This window comes from Taeniopygia guttata, chromosome 2 (assembly GCF_048771995.1).
Source record: "Taeniopygia guttata chromosome 2, bTaeGut7.mat, whole genome shotgun sequence".
Classification (NCBI taxonomy): domain Eukaryota; kingdom Metazoa; phylum Chordata; class Aves; order Passeriformes; family Estrildidae; genus Taeniopygia; species Taeniopygia guttata.
In genome coordinates, this window is record NC_133026.1 from 148,037,900 (window position 1) to 148,060,037 (window position 22,138).

The window sequence follows — 22,138 nt, forward strand, 5'->3', positions numbered from 1 at the left end:
AGGCAGAGAGCACCAGCTTGGACTTATTTTTATCTTTAGAAAGACATTTGAGCTTTTCCAAACTGAGCTTTTCCCTTCTCTGCTACACCAGTACAAGAATTGTGAGCTTCCTTATTTCATTGAACCCAGCTGCATTTCTGGTCTGCAGAGTCAACAAGAGGAGCAGCCAGCTTTTTGGCTCCCTTGGAAACTCTGCAGTCCAAGAAAATCAGACGAAACATTTGAATGTGCTCAAGCTTGTTCGTCAACAGTCTGATTTCTGAGGGACCTGACCCTGCGTCCAGGCGGCCGACACTGCACCGACAGCAATATTTTTGGGTCCTGTGTGGAATACTCCTGCAGCAGCCCTGCTGCCAAGTCTTGCAAAAGTTCCCAGGCTGAGGAGCTGGACTTGAGGAGCATCCACTGTAGGGTTCATGTGAGTTGCTGAAACATCTCAGCTCACCAGGGAAGGGTCAGAAGCACGGAAGGATGTGCATCATGTTGACTACAACTCAATAAAAGCAACAAAATACCTACAGAGGACTGTCACAGGAGGGCTGAGGTTGGAAGGGACCACCTCCAACCTCCCCATGGGGTGAAGCATCGCTATGGGCATCTCACCACTGATGCCTTGGCACCCTCATGGACATCCTGCAGTCACGCATTACCACCATGCCTGGATTGATGGATGAGATTCCTGATCCCGGCTACATGAACTGTGCTCCTCTGAGGAGATAGAGCATCTAAAGCACACTTCTAGAGTTAAAGGATGTAATTCCTTCCCTTTGCCCTGCCCAAGGTCACTGAAGGACATGGACCTGCATGGAGACACAGATCTCCCTTCCCAAATGCCCTCTCTCAGCTCCAAAGAGCACCAAACTCTTTCACTAGGGTCCTTCAGAGACAAGAAATGCACCCTCAACCCCAAAATGTGGTGATCACTCTGGATCCTCCAAAGAAGCTCATCCACAAGGCCCATCTAGGTGAAGTGACTGGTTATGGCCCAGGATGAGGCATCTGGCTGAGCCTGCAAGGTGGAAAGTTCAAGTGGCTGTTGTTTATTTGGCTTTGCAGAGAGCAGTCGCCCAGGCTGAACGTGGGCCAAGCACCTTCCCATGGCAGGAAACGCTGCTGGAGTCTTTAAATAACCACCAATGGTCAGGGCTTTGGTTTACAGCTTCTCTGGATGGAAAACCATCCCTCACACTGTGTCTGCTCCAGCTCCCTCCTGGGTGTAAATGTCAACACTTCTCTCATTACCTCCTAGGTCTTCATGTCCATATCCACCAGCCCCAGGTGGAAGCTTGACAGAAGCAGGAAAAGTTCCCCAAGCACAGGCATAAAAACACATAAGGGCTTTTCATCCTTTGTGAAAGATGAATTTTACGTCCTTCAGTCAAAGCTTCCCTCTGCTTTCGTGTGAATTTGTAGCTCCCTGGGGCTCTCCTCACCCTCCCCATCCTGCTTTGAGGTCCACACACATCTCCTCATACTCCAACATTGAACTGCACCACCATAAGTGCTCTTCACCTTCCTGCAGCTGGACTGGTGTGTTACCAGTTCATATGATTAAAATCAAGAATAAAATCCTTCCTCCAGGGCAAGTAGAAAAAGCCAAGATCTCTCCACAAAGGCTTTTCTCAAGTATTTCCCTGGGATACTTGAAATCGGAAATCTTGCCAAGAACCTGGATAGAATGGGTCACCCAGTAAATCCTGCTTTACTGATGGAAAGTTCCCAAAAGCTGTTTCACTGGGAAGCCTGGCTACTTGGGGCTTTTGGCTTGCCAAGACTCCGGGGAACATAATTTTTTTTTTTTTACCTATAGCTGTTCTAAAATGATGGCTGGTGAGAGGAAGCTCTGTAAATAAGCAAAATAACATTTTACAGTTGGAAAACAAGACCTTGTCCTGACCTCCTCTCTTGGGCAGATTCACTGGCACACAGCAAACCAGTATTTTATTTTAAACTGTGCTTGTAAAAAGTTAAAAAAAGCTGCTTCCTTGACACTTGAGTCAGGTAAGGACACAGTAGGCCAATCTGCCATATAAATAAGCCTGCTCTTGTATACACATGTGTTTTAAAATAAGCTTATGAAATGTAAACACATGGGCTTTAACAAAAAATAATTCAGCCTCACTGAAACCATTTAAGTGGGACTGAGCCAGGCTTCAGGGATCTGCTAACTTTGACCCAAAAACCCCTTAGAGACAAATAAAACACTTTCATAAACATGCAAAAATGAGCAAAATTCAGTATTTTTCTGAAGGATCATCCCTAGAGGTGCATTTCTGTTTTGGTTATAGGAAGAAGAGACTAGGGGGGGAAGAGTTTCTCCCACTCCATGTGAGCATGTTCCACACTGCTCACCTTCTTCATACCACTGAGATGGGCAACTTTTCTATTTGTCCCTGGCCTGTATACCCCAGAAAAACAGCCAACCACCTGGGATTTAAAAATAAAACACAGCCTCAGCTTCAGAGGGGCAGGTGCAAGGGGAAAAACTACTTTTAACCCTCATTCTGCAAGAGGGGAATGCTGTGACCCCTCTGAGTGGTGCTTGTCTGAGTTTGGAAGATTTATTTGGAGTCGATGGAGATGTCTGACTGGTGGTTAATCCTGGTGCTGGGCACTGGGGCTGGGGAAGTGGACATCAAAGCATTCCTGCATCTGCTGGGGAAATGGGAGAGGCGGCAGACAGAGCTCTGCCTGCTCCCCACGTGGCTGCTGGGGCTACAGGCAGCACAAACCTGAGCCTGGGGCGCTCCAGGATCCAGAAAAGCTGTCTAGATGTCTGAGCAACCCCTTGAGGATGGATCTTCCCACTTGATTTGCCGGGTTTCCATCCTGCTGCAAACACAAACATGAGGGGATGTTCTCTGATCATTTTCGTGGTCTCCTCTGGACCCGCTCTGACAGGTCCATGTCTTTCTTGTGCTGAGGACCCCAGACCTGGGCACAGTTCTCCAGGTGGGCACATTCTATGAGTCTGTGAAGATGAGCTCCCAGCAAGCTCACGAGATCAGTGACTGGTGGTGTCCCTAGATCCATCCATCCATCCTGGGATCCATGGTGGAAGCTTTTCCTACCACTGACAGAGGATGGTTCACACCTCTTGTGAGATGGTTCGGCAGCAACCCAAGAGTTAGCATCTGGCCTGGAGATGAAGAGCACATTAAGGATTTAGCAGGACCTGACAGCTCATAAAGGGCAGCTACGGTAACTTTGTCAAAGGCTGGCATTCAGGACTTCTGCATCCAAGGAGCCAAACAGCCTCAGGCAAGCTGTCTCGAGGGAGTTCTGGGTACACTGCATAAATCTCCAACCTTATTAAAGCTCCAAAGACCACAGAATCCAGCTCCTGACCTTCCCCAGAGCAGAAAACGACAAAACGTTTCCTGTTATTTATAGCAGCTGGAGAGCCTGATGGGAAAACCCCACTTGTGAAACGTGGGCTGCTTGCCACAGCTGCTCTCAGGGAACGGTCAAGCTGCTCTGAACTCCAGCCTGGATGGACCATTTAATCCCTGGGACCACTTCAGCCTTGGCAAGACCACGTCCAGAGGCTGCACAAGAGGAAAAGGCAAATGGATCTTGCTCCCGTTGGCTCTTCCAGGTCATGTTTGCATGGCCCAACTTGAATTAGACAAGGCTGAGCATCCCAGAGAGGTGGCTTCATCTGTGGGCTACAGGCACATAGCCAACTTTGAAGAGCACTGTTAACCTCTATGAGGCTCCACCTGGATGTGGCTGACCTCACCTAAAAGGCAACTGTCAGCTTTTTAGGGAAACTGAGGAGGTGGCCCCTTTGCCCACCTCCACTAGGTGCCACCCCCCTCCTCAAAGCACGGCATGACAGGCACAGGCATGTTTAGCTGCTGGCAGCTGGATTTCCATCACTCTGGCACACATGGAAGGTGCTTTCCAGCACGTTCAGTCACACAGGTACAGGAAACCTTGCAGCCCAAGGCAAGCTCTTCCTGCACTGGGATGGGCTTTGCTGCTGGGAGCCTCCCAGCACCGGCCCTGCTGGAGAGGAACGTTTGCTGTCATGCTGTCGAGGAGGATTCCCAAAGCTTCTGTCTTGGGCTGGTGCCAGCATGGGTGTTCTGCTCACTCCCAGGCCGAGGGAAGCGAGCTGTTCCTCACGCAGGACCGTAGGATGTGAAGGAACTTGCCAGCCACGAGAGGAGCAGCTGGCTCTGGAGCTGCCATGGCGGTGGCTGAAAGGCTGCGATGGCACCCAGGGACATGCACTGACCACTGCCCTGCCACAGTCAGAAATAAGTCACCAGGCTGAGGGTAGGGTGACAGTGAGTGCCATCAGTGTCAACGCAGCAGTGAACAGCTGGGATTTAGGAGCACACTGGGAACAGCACAGGTCACACTCCAAATTTCACCTTCATAATGAAGCTTCTGCTCCAGTCCAGGCAACGATGTCTCGTATAGGATTCAGCTTGAGAATAGAAATCTGAATTCAGGGTCCCAGGAGCCTCGTTAGAGTCATCACAAAAATCACAGAATGGTTTGGGTTGGAAAAGAACTTCAAATGTTGTCTAGTCCAACAGTATTTACTCCTGCAATGAGCAAGGAGGCCTTCCAGCAGATCAGGAGACCATTTCAGTCACCTGGTCCCAGGCTTCTTGACAGGCTCCTCGTGTCCCTTCTCTGCTACAGCTCTGCTGTTGGTGAATCTGTGTGGCCCCATGGCCAGTGTGGGAGACTGAGACCCTGACACATCTTATCCTCAACAACAAAACCCCAAACCAGAGCCACGGCTAAGGCCTAGGTGCATCTCCAAAGAGCCCAGACAGATCTTCTCCCAGGGAGATCTCGGCCCTTGCGATGGACAAGTTCCTTCTAAACATCCCCAGGCAGTTTGCCTGCAAATCCAATTAATAACTGTATTTTGTCAACAAAGTCTGGTCAGCAGCAATTCATAGACTTCACGCTGGTTAACCTTTTCCCACCAAACAAGCCCAGGGATATTTTGATTCTCTGCCCTAGAGAAGTTTATTTGTGTAGGATCCATCCAGTTACCAGCTTCCGGCAGTGAAAAGACACACAAGGAGTGTAACTGCTTTCTAATAGTTGGGGAAAGACTTGATGGCTGTGGCCAGGGCTCCCTGGCACTGGCACTAGAAAAGCAGAGCACTTGCCAAAGCCACCTGAGAGAGTCCAAGAGGTTTGTAATTAGCCTGGGAGAGAAATCAGAACGAGTGCAACATCCCAACCATCGCCCCCAGGTGCAACAGTACCTTCTGCAGAGAACCTGGAGGTGTTTTACTTGCTGGAGGCAAAATGCCTGGACTGGGATTGTGGAATATTGAAAGAAGACTCAACAGAGAAGAGAGAAAGCCATCCCCACTTTCAGCCTTGTCCATATGCCATCACCCAGGAAGAAATGACTCAATACCAAACCAGTTCAAGATTCCCCAGTGCTTTTCACTGCCCAGGACCACATCTCAGCATCTGATGCTCACAGGATTTTGAAGCAAAAGCAGATGAGTGGGATCAAGGAAAAGGGCTACCTTAGCCTTGGACTGGCGAGGATTTTATGCCTCTTAGAAGAAGGACCAAGGAGAAAGATTTATCACCTTCCTCATGAGATGTGTGGGATGCATCTCTCAGCCCAGGATCACAGGCTGCTGCAGCTCACAGGTTGTTTCAGCTCCAGATTCAAAAGGATAGGCCAAAAGGGATTCAACTTGAGACTCCCTCACTGCCTTGACTCTCCTGGCAAATGATTAACAGATGCTGCACTGGCTGGCGAGCTCTTCACGCAGACAGAACAGCATCTGGCAGGCCCATTACTGCCTTGTGTGGCGGGTGTGCCCTAGAGAGTCTGGAGATTTACTGCCCAGATATAAAGTGGCTGAACTCTGTCCCAGGAGCACTTCTATGGAAAAGCAGAATTTCTTCATAAAAGAGCTTGCTTATCACAATTTCAATTATTTGCATATGAAGGGGAGGCCAGGAGGGCAAAGACACCCCAGGGTGATATGGGGAGGTGACACAGTGCTGGCTCGATGGGTGCTGCCAGCTGGAGGAGGGTGTCTGGTTCAGGGAAGGAATGGCCATCCCAGAAAGGGGTAGGGAAAGCTGTGCCTTTTAACAGCAGTTGGGATATTTTCTTCAGCACATTCCTCTCCCTCCAGTAATCTTGTGGGAGCCTGGAAAGAAGGGTTGTGAAATGCAATTTCTCCCTGATGGCAGCTCTGTGGGGATGTCAGGAGCCAAAGCAGCCTTGCACAGAGGCAGGACCAGTGTCCATCATGCTGCAAACATGAGACACCAATAATTAAACTGGGAGGTGAGGAGAAAGCCTTTCCCACCATATACCTCCTCCCTGGCCTGGCTGCCCCTGCATCAGGATGGACTCAGGATATGGGGTGTACTCATTGTGATGCAATATTTACCTCTTGAGATCTGGGTGAGGTCATACATTTGCATCACTTTGAACTGTATTTGCTTATGGATAGAGAGTAAAACCCTTCAGGTTTCAGAGTAAATCCCAGTTTGGAGCAGTAACTGGGAGAAGAGCACAGTGTGGGGTGCACTGGCTCCTGGGTGGCTCCTCCAGGCCACACGGGTCCTTATGTGTGCCTGAAATCTCAGTCCATCCCATGGATGGGCAGAACATGGGGCTGTATCTGGCAGCAGTTTGAGAGGACGCTGGTCACAGACGCGTGCTGGGCTGAGCCGTGCACGCTGTGTGACGTGCCTTCACCCACCTCTGCTTTCAATTAAAGCCACTAATGATTTTAGCAAGGAAAGACTGAACCAAGTGCATCCCTGGCAAGCTCGCTAATGCTGGCCAGATGTGCTGCTCCTGGCAGGTGCCACAGTGGTTGCAAGTGTGCAGGTGGCTTTGCAGGGCGGAAGTAAGAAAAAAAAAAAAAAAAAAAATTATGGGTCATTGCCATCAAACCAAATCTTCCAGACTCAGAAAAACTGAATGGAGCCGGTCCTGGATGCTTTGCGGTCTGGGCTTGGGTGAGGCCCCAGGGCTGTAATGGTTTTATTTAGGGCATGCAATAACCTTTGGCTCCTATTGTATTTGGGTTTGCCAGAAAGGCAGTTGGTCTGGCTGGATTAAAGCTGGCGGTAATTACATGCCAATGCCTCCTCTGTAGCGAGGAAGGGCGAAACCTAAAAAGAAAACCACGTGTGCATCCCCCTATTTGCTCCTTCATGTGGGACACCCCTTAACCTCCCATGAACAGAAATCCAGCTCATACTCTGCATTAACGCTTTGGAAAGTTATTGACAATGCAGTCCAAAAAGGAGGAGAGATGCGGGAATGCTCCTGGTGTCAAAATGCATTTCGTAAGCGACCAGACTCATCCCCTGAAGGACACCCTCTGCCCCACCCTGCCACCAACCCACCCAGCAGCCTTCCAGCCTTCGCTGCTTCCCCGAGTGAACACGCCAAATACAAACCAGATGCTCCAAAATATCTGCTTGAAGACATTCCCTTTCATCTGGTAATTGCTGCTTCCAAGGAAAAAGATCTTAAGTGGTCCTCAAACCATCCTGAATGACCCAGACACCTATTTTTGTCCCTGTTTGGCTTCTGAGCCTCTTTGGCTTTGGCATCTGAGCCACCCTGCTGCTCCTCATCCCCTCTTCCCAGCAGCTGATGGCCAGTCCCAGCCTCCTTGGCAGCATTTGCACCCTTAGGACTGGCTTACTGCCACCCACTTGCCATCAGCCTGTGCAATCCAATCCCACTGCATGGGGTGCCACGATGCCACTGAGATGGGCACTGCTGCTCCCCCAGCATCAGATAGGTATGGTGCAGGAAAGTCAGGCTGTGGGGTGAAAAAATGAGGCGCAGAAGGCAAAATTAAGGTGCAATTTGCAGTAATAGCACTGATAACAGTTCTATCTAAAACTGCAGCAGGAGGAAATCCACACCCCACCTCCCCCCCAAATCTGACCTACACGAGCTTAAACTTAAATGAAGTACATCTGCATGGAGATTTTCCCTTGTCCTCTTCAGTCAGTGCATTTCTAGCTTTGACAAATAAACAGCCAGTCCTCAAACATCAGGCTCTTTATTGCTTGTGGTTCCTTCCCCTTTGTTTCTAAGAAATTAGTAACAGGAGGAGAAGGTTGCAAAACACATGCTGACCTCTCTTTTAAATACAGTGAGAAATCAAATAAATAGGGAGAGAGGAACAAGTAAGATCCACTGCAGGCCGAAAATGCCCAGCTGTACCCACTCTGAGTGCTGGAAGCTGTGGATGCTGATTTAGGCAGCGAGAAAACGCGATGCACAAAGCAAACCCAGCGATGAGCCCAGGATATGATGGACTCCTGTGCTGGAGCTGCAGCTGTGAAGGAGCCCATGGGGCTGCTCAGAAAAGATTCAGGAGGGGAAATTATTGCCCAGCATGCTGTGCTAAACAACCATGGCCTGGAGGAGAGGAGCTGGGGGTCAAAAATCACTTAACGTGGAAAGATGCGATGGGGTCTGCTGGTTTCCTCCTGGTACCTGCTGCTGATGCTCAGTGCCCCATCAGCATCGCTCTCCCTGACAGTGGAGATGAGCATTAGTGGGAATTGTGTTACACCAGCCCAGCAGCTCCACTGGAAATGGGAGATGAGAATAATCCTGCTAATAACTGCAGAGGCCAGCTCCTCCTCAGTGATGCCAATTTACGCGTGGTTTAATGAGGGCACAGAATGATGGAAGGACACTGCAGGGGAATATGAAATCCTGCCTCAAATAGACACACTGGTGCAGTTTAGAATGGACAGAAGGAAAAAAGAAAAAAAAGGTTCTTAACTAAAGGGAAACTTGGAGGAAATAAGGAGCTGGTGACTGATGGCACCTGGAGCATTCTTTCTTCCATCAAAGGTACCAGTCAAGTTCTGTCTGCCAAGGTGAAAGCAGAGGTCAAAATTGGGATGGATCAGCTAGTATCTCAGCATCACCAGGAATAAGCACAGAGATCCCAAAGAAAGCACATAAAAGGCAAATAAAACCCACGGAAAAGATGCAGCAGAGAAAAGTATGGTGAAAAATTATCATCCTGGGGAGAAAGCAAACACCTTGCAGCTCTTCCCATACCATCCTGGATAGTTCTACACCTCCAAAAGGGGACCAGTGGTAAGGAGCCATGTGTGTATTTTGACCTGATGAACTTTCACATTTTAAATCCACTTCAGCCTTTGAGCAAAGCGCCTGGCGCAGCTGTGCATGGGAAATGTCTGCTCCTCAACACCAGGGCTGAGATTAGCAAGGGCAGAAACACGAGCCCTGGCACTACCAGAAAGGAGAGGGAAAAGTGCTACTGAAGACTGCACCAGGAAAAAAAAAACAACTCCTGCCAAAAGAAGATGCATTTGCATTGCAAAAGAGAAGTGTGCTAATGAAATTAGATAATGGTTTCAAATCGGAGGGCCTTTGTCAGTGGAGAGGATGGTTGGGGTTGTCCTTCTGCAGGCTGGGAGGCAGCATGGTGGATCTTCCTTCTCAGTGGGTGAGCTGTAAATGAAGTTGCTGGGTCTGTCTCCACTGCAGCAATGAGGAAACCTAGATGCTCTTACACCCCTTCCAGCCATGCTCCACCAGGAGCTCTGGGGTTATTTAGGTTGGCAGACCCACAGTACTTGGTAGAGCCTGCCAGAGGATAAATACCAGAGCAGGGAAAGGAGCCATCCAAGCTAAAAGCCAGTGCGGGTACAAGAAGAACAAGGCCAAATGGGTACGAGTCATCCACAAATAAATTTAAGTTGGAAATGAGAGCAGTTTGTATCCGTGCGAGCAGCAAGGCTCTGGCAACAGCTTTCCCAGAGGACTTGCCAGGGTCAAACAGCTCATTAGTTTTAAGAAGGAAGCTGGCAGGGGGTTTGTGTCATGGCTGCTTGTAACAGCAGGGGAGGACCAGCCAAAAACTGGTGGTGGCCCTGGGGCTGCCTTCAGCAAGGCATGGGTCTGCAGCCACATCCCACCTGTGCTGGCGGGATACGGAGGGATGCAACCGCACCCGCTCGCTCTCCGAGACAGAGGGAAGCTGCACGGGGAGGAAAATAAAAATGCACAGCTCCGTTTTTCCAGCTGACAGGAGCTTAAACACCGGCTGGGAATTGGGCTCAGGGCCCTGTGTGAAATTCAGCTTGGCTCGTCTTGAGACAGCAGCTCTACTCCCCGAGCACCCTACGAGCATTTCGGTAATAGCAGGGGGAATCAGACCTACTTGTCAAGCGTGTTGCTATTTGTGCAAACGCTCTGTACCAGAGGGAAGCTTGAAGAACAAGTCTCCTTTTTATAGCGCGTTGGATGCTGGCAGTGAGCCTGCAAATTAGAAGGAATTCAGAGAGGAGCAACAACAACAACAACAAAAAAGCCTAAGGAGCTGGAGGGATTAGTTTGGGAGGAGAGGGAAAAAAAAAAAAAAAAAAAGAGCTAAGTGCGTGGTCCAGGGGATGCAACTTTGGGTTGGGTACAACCCAGTGCTGTCCCATCCACAGCAAATCTCTCTGTGCCATGTACAGGTTTCCCTACCTGTCCTTAAGAGGCAAGATGTGTTCTCTGCCACCTCAGGAGACAGCTCTGTCATGTCCACACAGAAAAAAAAAAATTATTTAAAAATTACATATATGATAGAAAGTCAGTAAGAAGCCAGAGTAAAGGTCAGCCCATGAACAAAATCTGTTTCAGCTAGGAACAACTCAGCCACGGCAATGAAGGGTGCGTTTGGAAGAACCCCCTGCTGCAATGTTTTTTTATAGGGTGGTTTTACCCCAAATTAGCTCAGCTCATCCCCAAACCTGCTGAACCGCTCAGAGAAGTGCAACGTCCCTAGCTGGATGTAGTCTTGCTATCAGCATCCTTATTTTTTGGGGCACTGAGAAGGGCAGGAGTGACCTGGATCATGGGTTTAATCACCAGCCTTCAGCCTGGCTGCACTTGCACTGGTGCCAGGGTCCTGGTGAGGGGACTTGGGCAAGAGCCCAGAACTGTCTCTCCAGGGAAAAGCTTGGCTGTCCCCAGCTTGGGGTACTCAGCCTCACAGGGACATTCCCGTGACCAAAAAGTTGCACCAGTCGGGATGCAGCAACACATCACCCTGGGGAGCACCAGCACAGGGACATCCAGAGCCTTTCAGGGATGAGACCAGCTTTCCAGTTTGTTGACCAAACCTCCCCCTTTTAGTGCCTGTCACACAAGCATGGATGAAGCTATAATTTGCCATGATGGGATGTAGGAGAGGAAGGGACACAGAGGATGAAACAAGCCTTTCCTTAAATGCCCCCTAACACCACCTTAAAAAGTAATGAACCGGGGGCAGTGGAGGTTACTGGTTTGGTATGAGAATTTTCATGAGCATGAGAAAAAGAAAGACCACATTGCTCCAAAGTAATTTTTTTTTTTTTTTAAGCAAGCTTCAGGGGCTCTGGGAGAGCAAAGCTTGCTGCAAAGTTTGTTTTCTGTTGTGCCCACGTTACCAAGCAGAGCTGGCCGTGGAATGTGCAGCCAGGGGCACCCAGCCGTGCTGCATCCCTGGGTAAGGCTGGTGGCCAGGTAGGATGGCCAGGTAGGATGGCACAGCGAGGGTCACTGAGCCTTGGGCATTGCCTCTAGCCCAGGACATTGCCCAGCCACCCATCTCCCCAGTTTAGCACAACTTTGCTTCCAGCAGTGCCCCATTTCCAACAGTTGTGTTGCACATACAGCCAATAAATGAACATCATATAGACATCAAAAAAGTGTTTTTTAGATGTTGGGATAATTAGGGCAATTGCCCTGGCGCCTTTCCCTGGTGTGCCAGGGTGCAGCGCGGTAGCCGGCAGCTCCCAAACCCTTCTCCGGAAAAGTTCAAACCCTCAAATACTTGGAATTGCTCTTTGAGGGAATTTATTTTAAAGCTGCTTTAACGGCAGCTGGGAATTACCAGGGAGGCACTTTGCTCTGCTATTTCCCAGCTGCTGACCCCGTTTGCATGAAGGGGGCCCCGGGCAGCCGCCCAGCTGGGACGCTTGGGGACATGTGCCGAGCCAGCACTGCCTGGAGTTGCACCCAAAATTCCCCTTGTCTCAGCTCGCAGCAAAAGCACAGAGAGGGGTGTGCATGGCAGGAGCAAGAAAAATTAACTCCAACATCCAGCAGTGAGGGTGTGAGTTTGATGTGAGGGTTATCTTTTAAGATCCTGCTCCCAACAGGGTTTAAAATTGCACCCAACCATGCTGCTTCCTCCCCAGAGCAAAAGCAGAACTGGGGAAAGGCTATGAGCCTCCCAAACACTCAATCAGCATCCCAATGTGTTGGTGGCATGTTGTTTTTTAAGTAGCATTTTAGTCTTGAAAAGGGTTACTGAGCAAAATCAGTGACAGCAAGTCAGCAGCTAAATAAATGTCATCAGGACTGCGAGCGACAGGTCCTGATGGAAGGTTGGAAAATGCCACCATCAGAGATGTGGTTGCTCCTCCTGCAAACCTTCCATGTCCTTATTTGTCTGAAAGGGTTATGGAGCCCTTCTCCCCTCCACATCTACACAAGGATGCCACGGCCAGCCCGCCTGTCTCAAGCCCTGGGGATGAGCTGGGAGCCCTGGAATAGGTGCAGGTGGCTGGGTTGGGTCTAGTGGCAGAAAGAAGCAACTCCAAGCCCACCAGCTGCCAGATGTGAACCCACCTGCAGGCACCAAGTCCTTCACTGAAGTGAAGGGGCCCCCAAAGCCACAGGCAAGGGTTGGCCTGATAAGCATCAGCCCCCTGCATGGCTTTCTTCTCTCTGCTGTCACGCTTGAAAAACATTTGTGGAAAAACACAGCAGAACGAAGAAGGTTTGAGTGTCGAGTTGGAGAAGGAACTGGGGGAAGAAAACAATTTGGCAAGGAAGGAGGAGCTGAAGGACACAAGTGTTCCCATTTTGGTTCACAACTCCCTCGGGTGCTGCTTGGAGCGTTTATTGACCAACTCGCCTGCCCTCGATGAGCTGGCCTTGCAAACTGTGGCAGGAGGGAGGCTATTCCTGGTCAAGGCATGTACAACAGCAACACTTTCTTAACTCTATAATCAACCAGTGACACAAACACACAGTCAAGGACTTTCCTGGAGAGGGCTCCGGCTCTGCAATTACTGCACCTGCAGCATCACCACAAATAGTCATCAGGTGCTCTCATGAAATGCTTCAGTGGTCCCCAAAAAAGAGGAAAAAAAGAGCTAAGTCCAGCCACACAGACACAATCTGCTTAAAAAAATCAAGGTGCATCCTTGACTCCAGCAATGCAGCAGACAGAGAGGATTGACTTGCCTTTCTCAGTATAAGATGGAAAATAATGATAAAAAAATGAGATGCAGCCAGGTCAGGTTCATTAAGGGGAAAGGCAATGGTTTGACTCCAAACCCAGCTGTTCTCCGCAGCATTGATATGATCTTCCCAGCTCAAGTCTGCGCAGGAACTCGCCATCCCCCCCTGTTCCTTGCAACACGATAGCACAGCACATCGCCCCCAGCTCCCAAGTTAAACATCTTATTAACTGCAGTGACGTAAAAGAGGAAATCTCCGAGAGCTATCACAGAGATGAGAGGGAACACATTTACCATCAGTAGGCAGTGATACCGCTGCAGAGAGATCTGCACATAAAGCAGCACCCAGCCCCTCCTTCCCCTCCCTCCATGTCATGGGAAACTAAACCTGACAACCAAACAGCCCCGATACGAGACACTCGCTGTAAAAATATTTTTAAGATTGAAAAACAACATAAAAACTTGCCTTCCAGGAAACCATTTGGATACAAACCCTGCGCAGCTGCAGCCACCCTCGGTGTCGTATTCATCCCTCCTGCTTGGGCTTAGAAAACAGGCAGGGTGGGGAAGGGGAAAGGAAATAAAAAAAAAATAGGGAAAAGAAGAAGCGATATTGCAGCTGATGAGCTGCGAGAGGCTGTTGGCAAAGTGGTCCAGCAATCATCTGAAATTCAGACGTCACGTGTGGGTTCTGTCTGCAGCTCCCGCGCAGCCCAGGCTCAGCACTTCGCCCAAGTGCACACGCAGCAATTCCCTGTGCCGAGCTCTCCCGCCCCACTCCCACACGCTTCCCAGCCCGTGCCCCATCCCAACCATACCCAGCAGGTTTTGGCACTGCAAGGTGACCCAGCTGCTCTGACCACAAAGGTGGATTTCTGCCATGCAAGCGTAGGGCACACTGAAAAGCATCACTAAGCTGCAAAACCATCCTCCCTTGCAGCTTCTCCTAAATCCCAGCCCTGCAGGCAGTGCTGTCTTCTCTACCAGGATGTGCCAGTGGCCATCACCCCACTACATCATCTGGGGCTGGTGGGGGGTCCCATTGGCCTGGAGGAGTGCCCAGAACATGCTGTACCTGCTCCCGAGGCCAGCCTGTCCCTGGGCAACCCTGGGCATGTCCAAAAGCAGCCCTTGAGCTCCCTGAGCTGCTGTGCTTGCATCAGAGACCAGTGGGTGAGCCCAGACACCTCTGGGGTGAGGTGGCAGCCAGCTTCTTTCTTTATTTTTTTCCCCTTTAATTTTAATCTGGGACATTGCTTTAGAGCCAAGGGATGCTTCAGGCTGCATCCTGTACTGCCCCACAGTGCAGCAGCTCCCAGGAACTCACCAGGACCAAGCAATCACCAAAGGTCCCTCTGCAAAAGGCCACGATGTGGATGCAGAGATCCAGCCCCACTGTCCCATCCCCAAAAATCTTCAGGACAAGTAAAACAATTTTTTTTTCTCTGCTTGCACCCATTCTTCCCACAATTAGCAAGAGGAATCAGGAGACTGAATGTTCCATACCACCTCGGCTTCATCGCCCGGCTGGAGATGCATCGCATGGCACTAAAGTCAAGCAGATACAGTGGGACTAAAAAAAGAGCATGGTTGCTTTTTTTTTTTCTTTTAAAGCCGGATTGCCTTTCATGGTGACTATATTTATAGGTAGAGCTGTTGAAATTTTAAGGGCTCTTTGCCACAGGAATCCGGTCGTGTCTCGTGTTCGCAAAGTGGTGTAACTTGGCAAAAATGAACATTTAATAGGCCAGTGGGTGCTGCTTCCCTTCCTTAATTTTGGGTTAAATCGGAAAGGGAAAATGACAAGATGTAAAATTAGCCACACACGCTGCTGCCATGTGCCACAGTCTGTATTTTCCAGATTAGGAGCGTAAGGAACACGGGACTTCACACCCTCCCCTAGACCGGCACTTTCCTTTTCTGTCAATGACCAAAAAAACCCAGCTTTCGCGGGTGTTTATTTTTGCTTTCGGTTTCGCTATCCGTGGCACACACAAAGCCTCCTCTGCACTTCATTTTATGGTTGAAAAACTCCGTCAGGGTTCAGCTGTAGAGTGGTCAAATTCGCTCTCCCCGTCCAAAGCCGCCCGGGAACACCACCCGCCAGCACGCCGCAGCACACGATGCCCAGAAACCACGCAGTCTCAGCCCAAAAGTTGGCAGTTTTCTTACACAACAGCCTGCTACGCTGCTAAACCCCTTTTTTATTTTAATTTATGCTATAAAAGCGTGTTACACCCTGTCCAAAGACGCTACCACCCCACTGAGCACGTCTGGATGCTAAACTTTGATTCCCTATGACAATGTGTGTCTATTTGAGACAAAACCCAAACCATAATTAAAGTTATTGATAGGAGATGATGTTTACTGTTTGCTATTTTAAAATCAAGTGATGATGGATTTCAAGCCACTGATTTCCATGTCTTGTAGGGGATGATGAAGCTGGAAACACGCTCTAATGTTGAGGTTTTTGATGTCTCTCTGGGCACTTCTGCCGTCAAATCAAAGAAATTCACTTAACAGGCAAATCCCAGTGGATGCTTCTTACCCAGGATTGCCTTGACTGGAAGCTGAGTGATTTTTGAGCTATCAAGGCACACATAAAAATAAAATAGCTGTAACAAAAGCCTTTTGCTTCTGCAAGCAGCCATCTCCTGAAGCAGAGCCAACAGGGTGATGGCTCATGGCATACACCTTGGACAGAAGCAAACAAAAATAAAAGTTGTATTATTCCCAAAAGGAACAAATTTCAGGTTGGGCCACTTATGAAAGACTAAAAGTCACTTCACTTACCCAATTGGCAAATTTGGTGGCAGCTGAGATCCCCAAAAAGTGGCTGTGTCAGGGACCATGCTGAATCAACCCCTGCCAGCCAGCATCTGGGCAGTTAACTCTGAGGCCAAGTGACAACACACTGTTAAGTCCCTGGATGTGTACAAATATTAGTGCAGAACATTGGTGATTCCACAAGGCCCTCAGCTTTAAATCCACCTGCAGCATTTTTAACGTATGCTGTCAGCAATGATGTGATAAAAAAAATCATCAGTGATCCTTGTAACAGTGGAATTTAAATGCAGCTCACAACCTGGTAGGGAGATTCATGACATTCTGTACACAAACAAGCCACCAGCCCCATTTATCCCCCTTCCCCTTTTTCCACTGCTGCCAATAAACATACGACTTCATTAAGGCTCAGTTTTCTTGCTGATCCTCCTTTGGCCAGAAGGATGCACATAAACTCAACCCAGCAGCTCCAGACACTCGGTTGCCCCGTTTACATTTCAGCTCTTTTGAGCAGAAAGATAAAGCTGTAACCAAATGAACTAGAGAAACTGGCAGCGGTACAAACTTGACAGATTCCAGCTAATTGCCTGGATTAGTAATTTCAGTTGCATGCAAAAATCCACTTCACCTACGGCAGAGAAAGGCATGGCATGGGGTGTCCTCCTGCTACGTACCTGCCTGCCCAGAAAATGGGAACTACTGGCATTCCCAAGACCCCACGCCATAGCAAGGCCAGGAATGGCTTGTTAGCCTAAGGAGACATGCTCAAATACGGAATCAGTGAATCATCCAGGTTGGAAAAGACCTCCAAGATCACCAATTGCAACCATCAATGCACCACCACCACCATTTTCACCACTGAACCATGTCACCAAGTGCCATAGCCACATGTTCCCTGAACACCTCCGGGGATGGCGATTCCAGCACTTCCCTCGGCAGCCTGCTCCGAACACGACCCAGGAGGGGCCATCCCTGCCGCACTACCGCTGCAGGGCAGCCCCGTTCGGAAACATCCTTAGGGATGGCGAGCCCGGACAGCCTGGAACCCGGCGCTCCCCCCTTGGGCCCCCGGTGACACCGATCGCCGCGTCCGGTCCCGGACGGGGGCGGAGAGGCCCCGTGGAGCCCTGAGGGTGCCCACGCTGCATCCCACCCACGGAGCGCGGCGGGATGGGCTCTGCCGGGATGCTCCGTGCCCGCACATGCGGTGCGGGACTGCGGCACCGCGCGTGGGCTCCGGCGGGGGGAAGCAGCGTGCGTGACCCCCGCACACCGGGGCTGCAGCTGCCCTCCCTTAATTTCGGGTTCAATCTGAACGCGCTGTAGCCTCGCCGGGGGGTCACGCACGCTGCTGCCCCCCCGCCAGAGCCCCGGGATGGCAGCAGCGGAGCCATCACCCCGCTCCGGAGGGACATCGCAGGGCGCAGCCTCCTCCGCACGCCGCGCTGGCCCCGCAGCCGGCGGCGCACGGAGCCCTCCCGCCCGCATTGTTGAGCGGGCGGACCCACGTGCGGCCACCGCCGCCGCTTCCCCTCGCCCTCCCGCCTTCCCGCCCGCGCACTGACCTGCCCGCCGGCTCCGCTCGGCTGGTCTGGGCTGCGCTCGCCCCGCGCCCGGCTCCGCTCGCCGCCCGGCCGGTCCCGCTCCGCTCCCGCTCCCGCCGCACATGCAGACGCAGCCGCCGCCACCGCCCCGAGCGCACCCGCGCACCCGGCCCCGCCCCCGCGCGCGCCGCCGCCGCGTCACGTGGCGTCCGCGGGAACCAATGCGGAGGGAGCAGACGGCGTAGGGGGCGTGGTCTGGCGTGGGTGTGGGCGGGGCTGGAGAGGGGCGGGGCTTGAAGGAGTGGGCGGGGCTAAGGCTGAGGGGACCGTGCGGGAAGGGGAAAGGGAAAGAAATGGACGAACTGCGCTGGAGCCGCTCTGCTGTGGAAACAGGCTGCGAGAGCTGGGGGTGTTCAGCCTGGAGAAGAGAAGGCTCCAGAGAGAACTTAGATCCCCTTACGTTGCCTAAAGGGACTCCAAGAGAGCTGGAGAGGGACTTTGGACAAAGGGCTGGAGTGACAGGAGAAGCAAGAATTGCTTTAAGCTGCAAAAGGCAGGTTTAGATGGGATATTAGGAAAAAAACTCTTCCCTGTGAGAGTGGTGAGGCATTAGTGCAGGTTGCCCAAAGGAGCTGTGGTTGCCTCATCCCTGGAAATGTCCAAGGCCAGGCTGGATGGGGCTTGGAGCAACCTGGGATAGTGGAAGTTGTTCCTGTCCATGGGAGGGTGTTGGAGCTGGATGACCTTTGAGATCACTTCCAACCCAAAATATTCTGTGATTCTATGATTGTAAGAAGAAGAAAATGAAGGTGATGAGGAGGAAGAGGAGGGGGAAGAAGGGGAAGAAGAAAGAAAATGGTGATGGCAAGGAGGAAGAGGAGGAGGAAACTAAGGAAGAGGAGGAAGCAGAAGATGATGAAGGAAGAAGATAAATATAAAAAAAAATTGATGAGAAAGAGGAAGAGGAGAAAGAAGATGAGGAGAAAGAAGAGGAAGATGGAGGAGGGAGAAGAAAGAGGAAGGAGAAGAAGAAGGAGAAAACAAAGATGACAAAGAGGAAGCTGAGGAAGACAAAGATGAGTCTGTGGGCAGAGTCAAGGGGAGACAGCACAGGCTTGGGTTTAGTGCAGCAGTGTCCCCTGTCCTCTGGGGGAGATGCCCTTAGTCCCCCTGACAGATGAAGGGCGGAGGCTGCTCATTCATGAGGCTGTACAGGATATATTTAACATCTCCCATTAGTGGTTCTGAGTTGGTGTGAGGCACAGGGGTCACCCAGTGTGTCACGGACTCAAGCTGGCACAATTCAGGAGCTGTTGTCATTTACAGCCAAGGCCCTCACCTCAGGTTGTCAACCTTTGTGTCTACAACCCGTGTCTAGATCTGTGGTGTAAAGAACCACCATAAATTCAAAGGAACGGGAGCAGACCACATGACTCCATGACAAGTTTTCATTTATTTCTAACTTGTTGAGGACTGTCTTAGCAGAAGTCGCTGCAGAGGCAGCCAAGGGCTTCAAAAAATGAAAAGAATAATAGAGGGCTTGGGGTCACAGGCAGAGAGGGATGTGACACAAACACATAGAGATGAATATCAGGAGATCCTCAGATGTTACTGCATTTTAAAGATATTTTTACTTCTTCCCTGAAAGGCACTAAGCTGGTGTCCTCTAAACCAGAATGATCTGAGAGTGCTTTATGTTTCTGAGAACATTGTTCAAGGTACACAGTCCTCCTCTCTGGTTAAGGGATGACCTGGAAGCATAGATCATAGAATATCCTCATATGAAAGTGACCCACAAGGATCATCGAGTTCAATTCCTGGCCCTGCAGAGGACAACCCCAAAAATCACACCTGAGAGTGTTGTGCAAATGTTTTGTGAAGAGTCTGTCTTGGTGCTCTGACTGCTTCCCTGAGGATCCCATTCCAATGCTCAGCCATGCTCTGGGTGAAGAACCTTTCCCTAATACCCAACCTAAACCTCCCCTGACACAGCTTCAGGCTGTTACACAACACAGCCCTGACATTCCAACCTGGTAGGACCTACAGCAAGTCCTCCAGCAGGACTTGAGAAGGGCTGATTTGGCATATGGCTGTTTGAAAAGAATAAAGGAAATAAGTGAGATTTACCAAAATTTCTTAACACTTATGAATCTTATGTAACTATGGTATTATATGTGTAAATGTATAAAATGGATCCTTGGATAAAAACTTTGGAATCTGTTGATTGATTGCAAAGGATTTTCAAGACATTTGGTGTCTGCAAGTTTGAAACGCGCTGCTGGATGAAAGGGATTTTCATTCTCTCCTTCTCCTTCTCCTTTCAACGCAGAGCATAAGTTTAACCTTGGTTAGGCATCAGCAAATTCACACCTTGCAAAGAAGTCTGCTGAGAACAGAAAAAAAACTGTGACTTCCCTTGCTATTGGCATTTAGGTTCTGCTGTCTGACTCCCTGCTACTTTTTCAAAGTGAGAAAATTATCTGTTTTTCACATCAACGTTTTTTTAATGAAAACTCAGAGCGTGACTTTTGGCGGTGCTAAAATCAGTCTGGCAAAGCCCGGGGAAAGCTCTGGAGGGCAGAGATCCCTCTGCTAACACTGGTGATGGTGGGACTTATGGAGAAGTCTGCCCTGTGACCGCTTTTTTTAAAACCCTAAAAAACCTGAGAACTGAAACAAACAAACAAAAAACACAAAGAAAAATGTTACAGTTGATTCATTTGGTTGGGTATTTTTGGTCAAATCTTTTCTTGTTAGAGCAGCATTTCCCTTCCATGGGGATTCCCAGACATGATGGGGAACTGAGCTTGGCTCTGAGGGAATACGTTTGTTTTTCTGCATCCTTTATTGTTTGTGAAAACGACAGACCCACCTTTCTCTCAGACACAGCAAATGTCAGGAATCTGTTTTTTATTTAGCGAAGAACCTGAGAGCGGTGGTTGGCAAAGCCATTCTTTTGCTTCCCATCTGAAATGCCACATGGCAAATTGTAGCGCTCAAGCACAACCTCAGCTTGACAGCTCTGGCAGAAGAAAAAGGGCCAACAGCATGAGGCTCCACCACATTCCCTCAGAAGTGCTGTCAAACCCAGCTTGATCCTCTTGCATGGGTGAGGCTGAAGGGTTGCTGTGCCTGGGAGTGTTGCTTCTTGGCTGGGGGTGTAAATTCATACCAGTTTGGCTGATGCTCTTGGACACCACAGAATCAGAGAATATCCTGACTAGGGGAGCTTTTGTCCATTGTGAACAGGAGGGGAAATGGAGGCATTAAAAATTGATGGGCAATGCAACTGAGGAACACCTTCAGGTCTCCTGGCAAGCCTGAATCCATCTTCAGTCAAGCCTCTGCCTTGCTTCTTTTTATTTTAGAAAAACAAGCAAAGAGAAATGTTTCCACAATCAGGTCACAGCCTTAAGAGGATCAAGTAGGCTTCATGTTAGCTGTAATTTCTGAATTTGAATGGATTTTCAGCACAAATATCAACAATCTCCTGTGCACGTGAGCATCCTTGAGCATGTTTTTCAGCCTAATGCACTGAAAAGCAATGTGGAAGGATTGTAACCTCTGCACAGATGCTAATCCCAGAGGGCTGTGATTGCCTTAGTGTTAGTGGAAAGCCTGGCTATGTTTTAATGTGTGCTTGTCAAAGTGCTTGTATTACAGCTGGGACACTTTCCTGGATCTAGCCCACGCAGCCTCCGTGTTTGCAGAAAGGATAGACATGCAATCCATACACCTGCTTTGTCTAAATTTCTGTAATCTTTCTTTTCCTGCCCCTTCTGTCATTTCCATTTCAGCCAAACTCAACTTTCTTCAAGCCAGGACACCATTAACAGTGAACTGATGGAAAAAACAACTCTTGTTTTTTTGCCATCTGCAGACAGCACTTCTCACAGCCACTGTGTTAGAGGGGGAAGCAGCAGAAAAGTGATAATTCTGGGTTGGAAAGGTTGCAGGAGGAACCACTCCTCCAGGGTAGGAAGTGAAACATGAATTCTTCAGTGAGATGTCAGTGTTGATGTTCCAGCACTCATACCTCCTTTCCATCCACTAAATGTTCAAATGGAGCAAGTCCTCCACTGAATTTCTCAGCCACTGGAGCTTGTGTCTTGACCCTCTACACCAGATATTTCTGGTCCTTTGGTGATGCAATTATCACATCATATTCCTCTGGGGCTGCAACATCTCAGTGAGGTTTCCTGACTCAGACGTCACATTCACGGGCATGACAAGCAACCTGGATTTCTCCAGCCAGCAACTGCTGTGTGTTGAGTACTAGTTACTTTTTTCTTTCTGGGAGAGATAAAAAATGTTGAAAAATGCAAAAAAAAAAACAAACCAAAAAAACAAACCACCCCAAAACAACACACCAAAAAACCCAGCCCCAAAGCCTTTGCAATAGTTCTGATTCAAATATTATTTTTTCAATTTAGTTTTCCTCCAGTAGAGGCTAAAAATGGAGCACTTAGCTCTCCAAGAAGAGTCATTCAATAGCTAGACCAGCACTTGAAATTCACTTGAAGGTACTGACTAATTCAGCACATGAGCGAAACTGAAGTTCACTC

The 22,138-nt window shown here is 49.6% G+C and overlaps 1 protein-coding gene across 2 annotated transcripts in view; it reads right to left on the minus strand.

Annotated features, from left to right (window-relative positions):
• Window positions 1-17,764, minus strand: part of PTP4A3 (protein tyrosine phosphatase 4A3) — a 42,065-nt gene extending 24,301 nt beyond the window's left edge. Inside the window, exon 1 of one of the 2 annotated variants that reach the window (XM_030266776.4) lies at window positions 17,595-17,764. The gene's annotated coding sequence lies outside the window, so the exon portion shown is untranslated. Of the gene's footprint in view, window positions 1-13,738; window positions 13,949-17,594 lie in introns of those variants that run through there. The other variant, XM_072925062.1, reaches the window with a different exon arrangement.
• Between the last annotated feature and the right edge of the window lie 4,374 nt (window positions 17,765-22,138).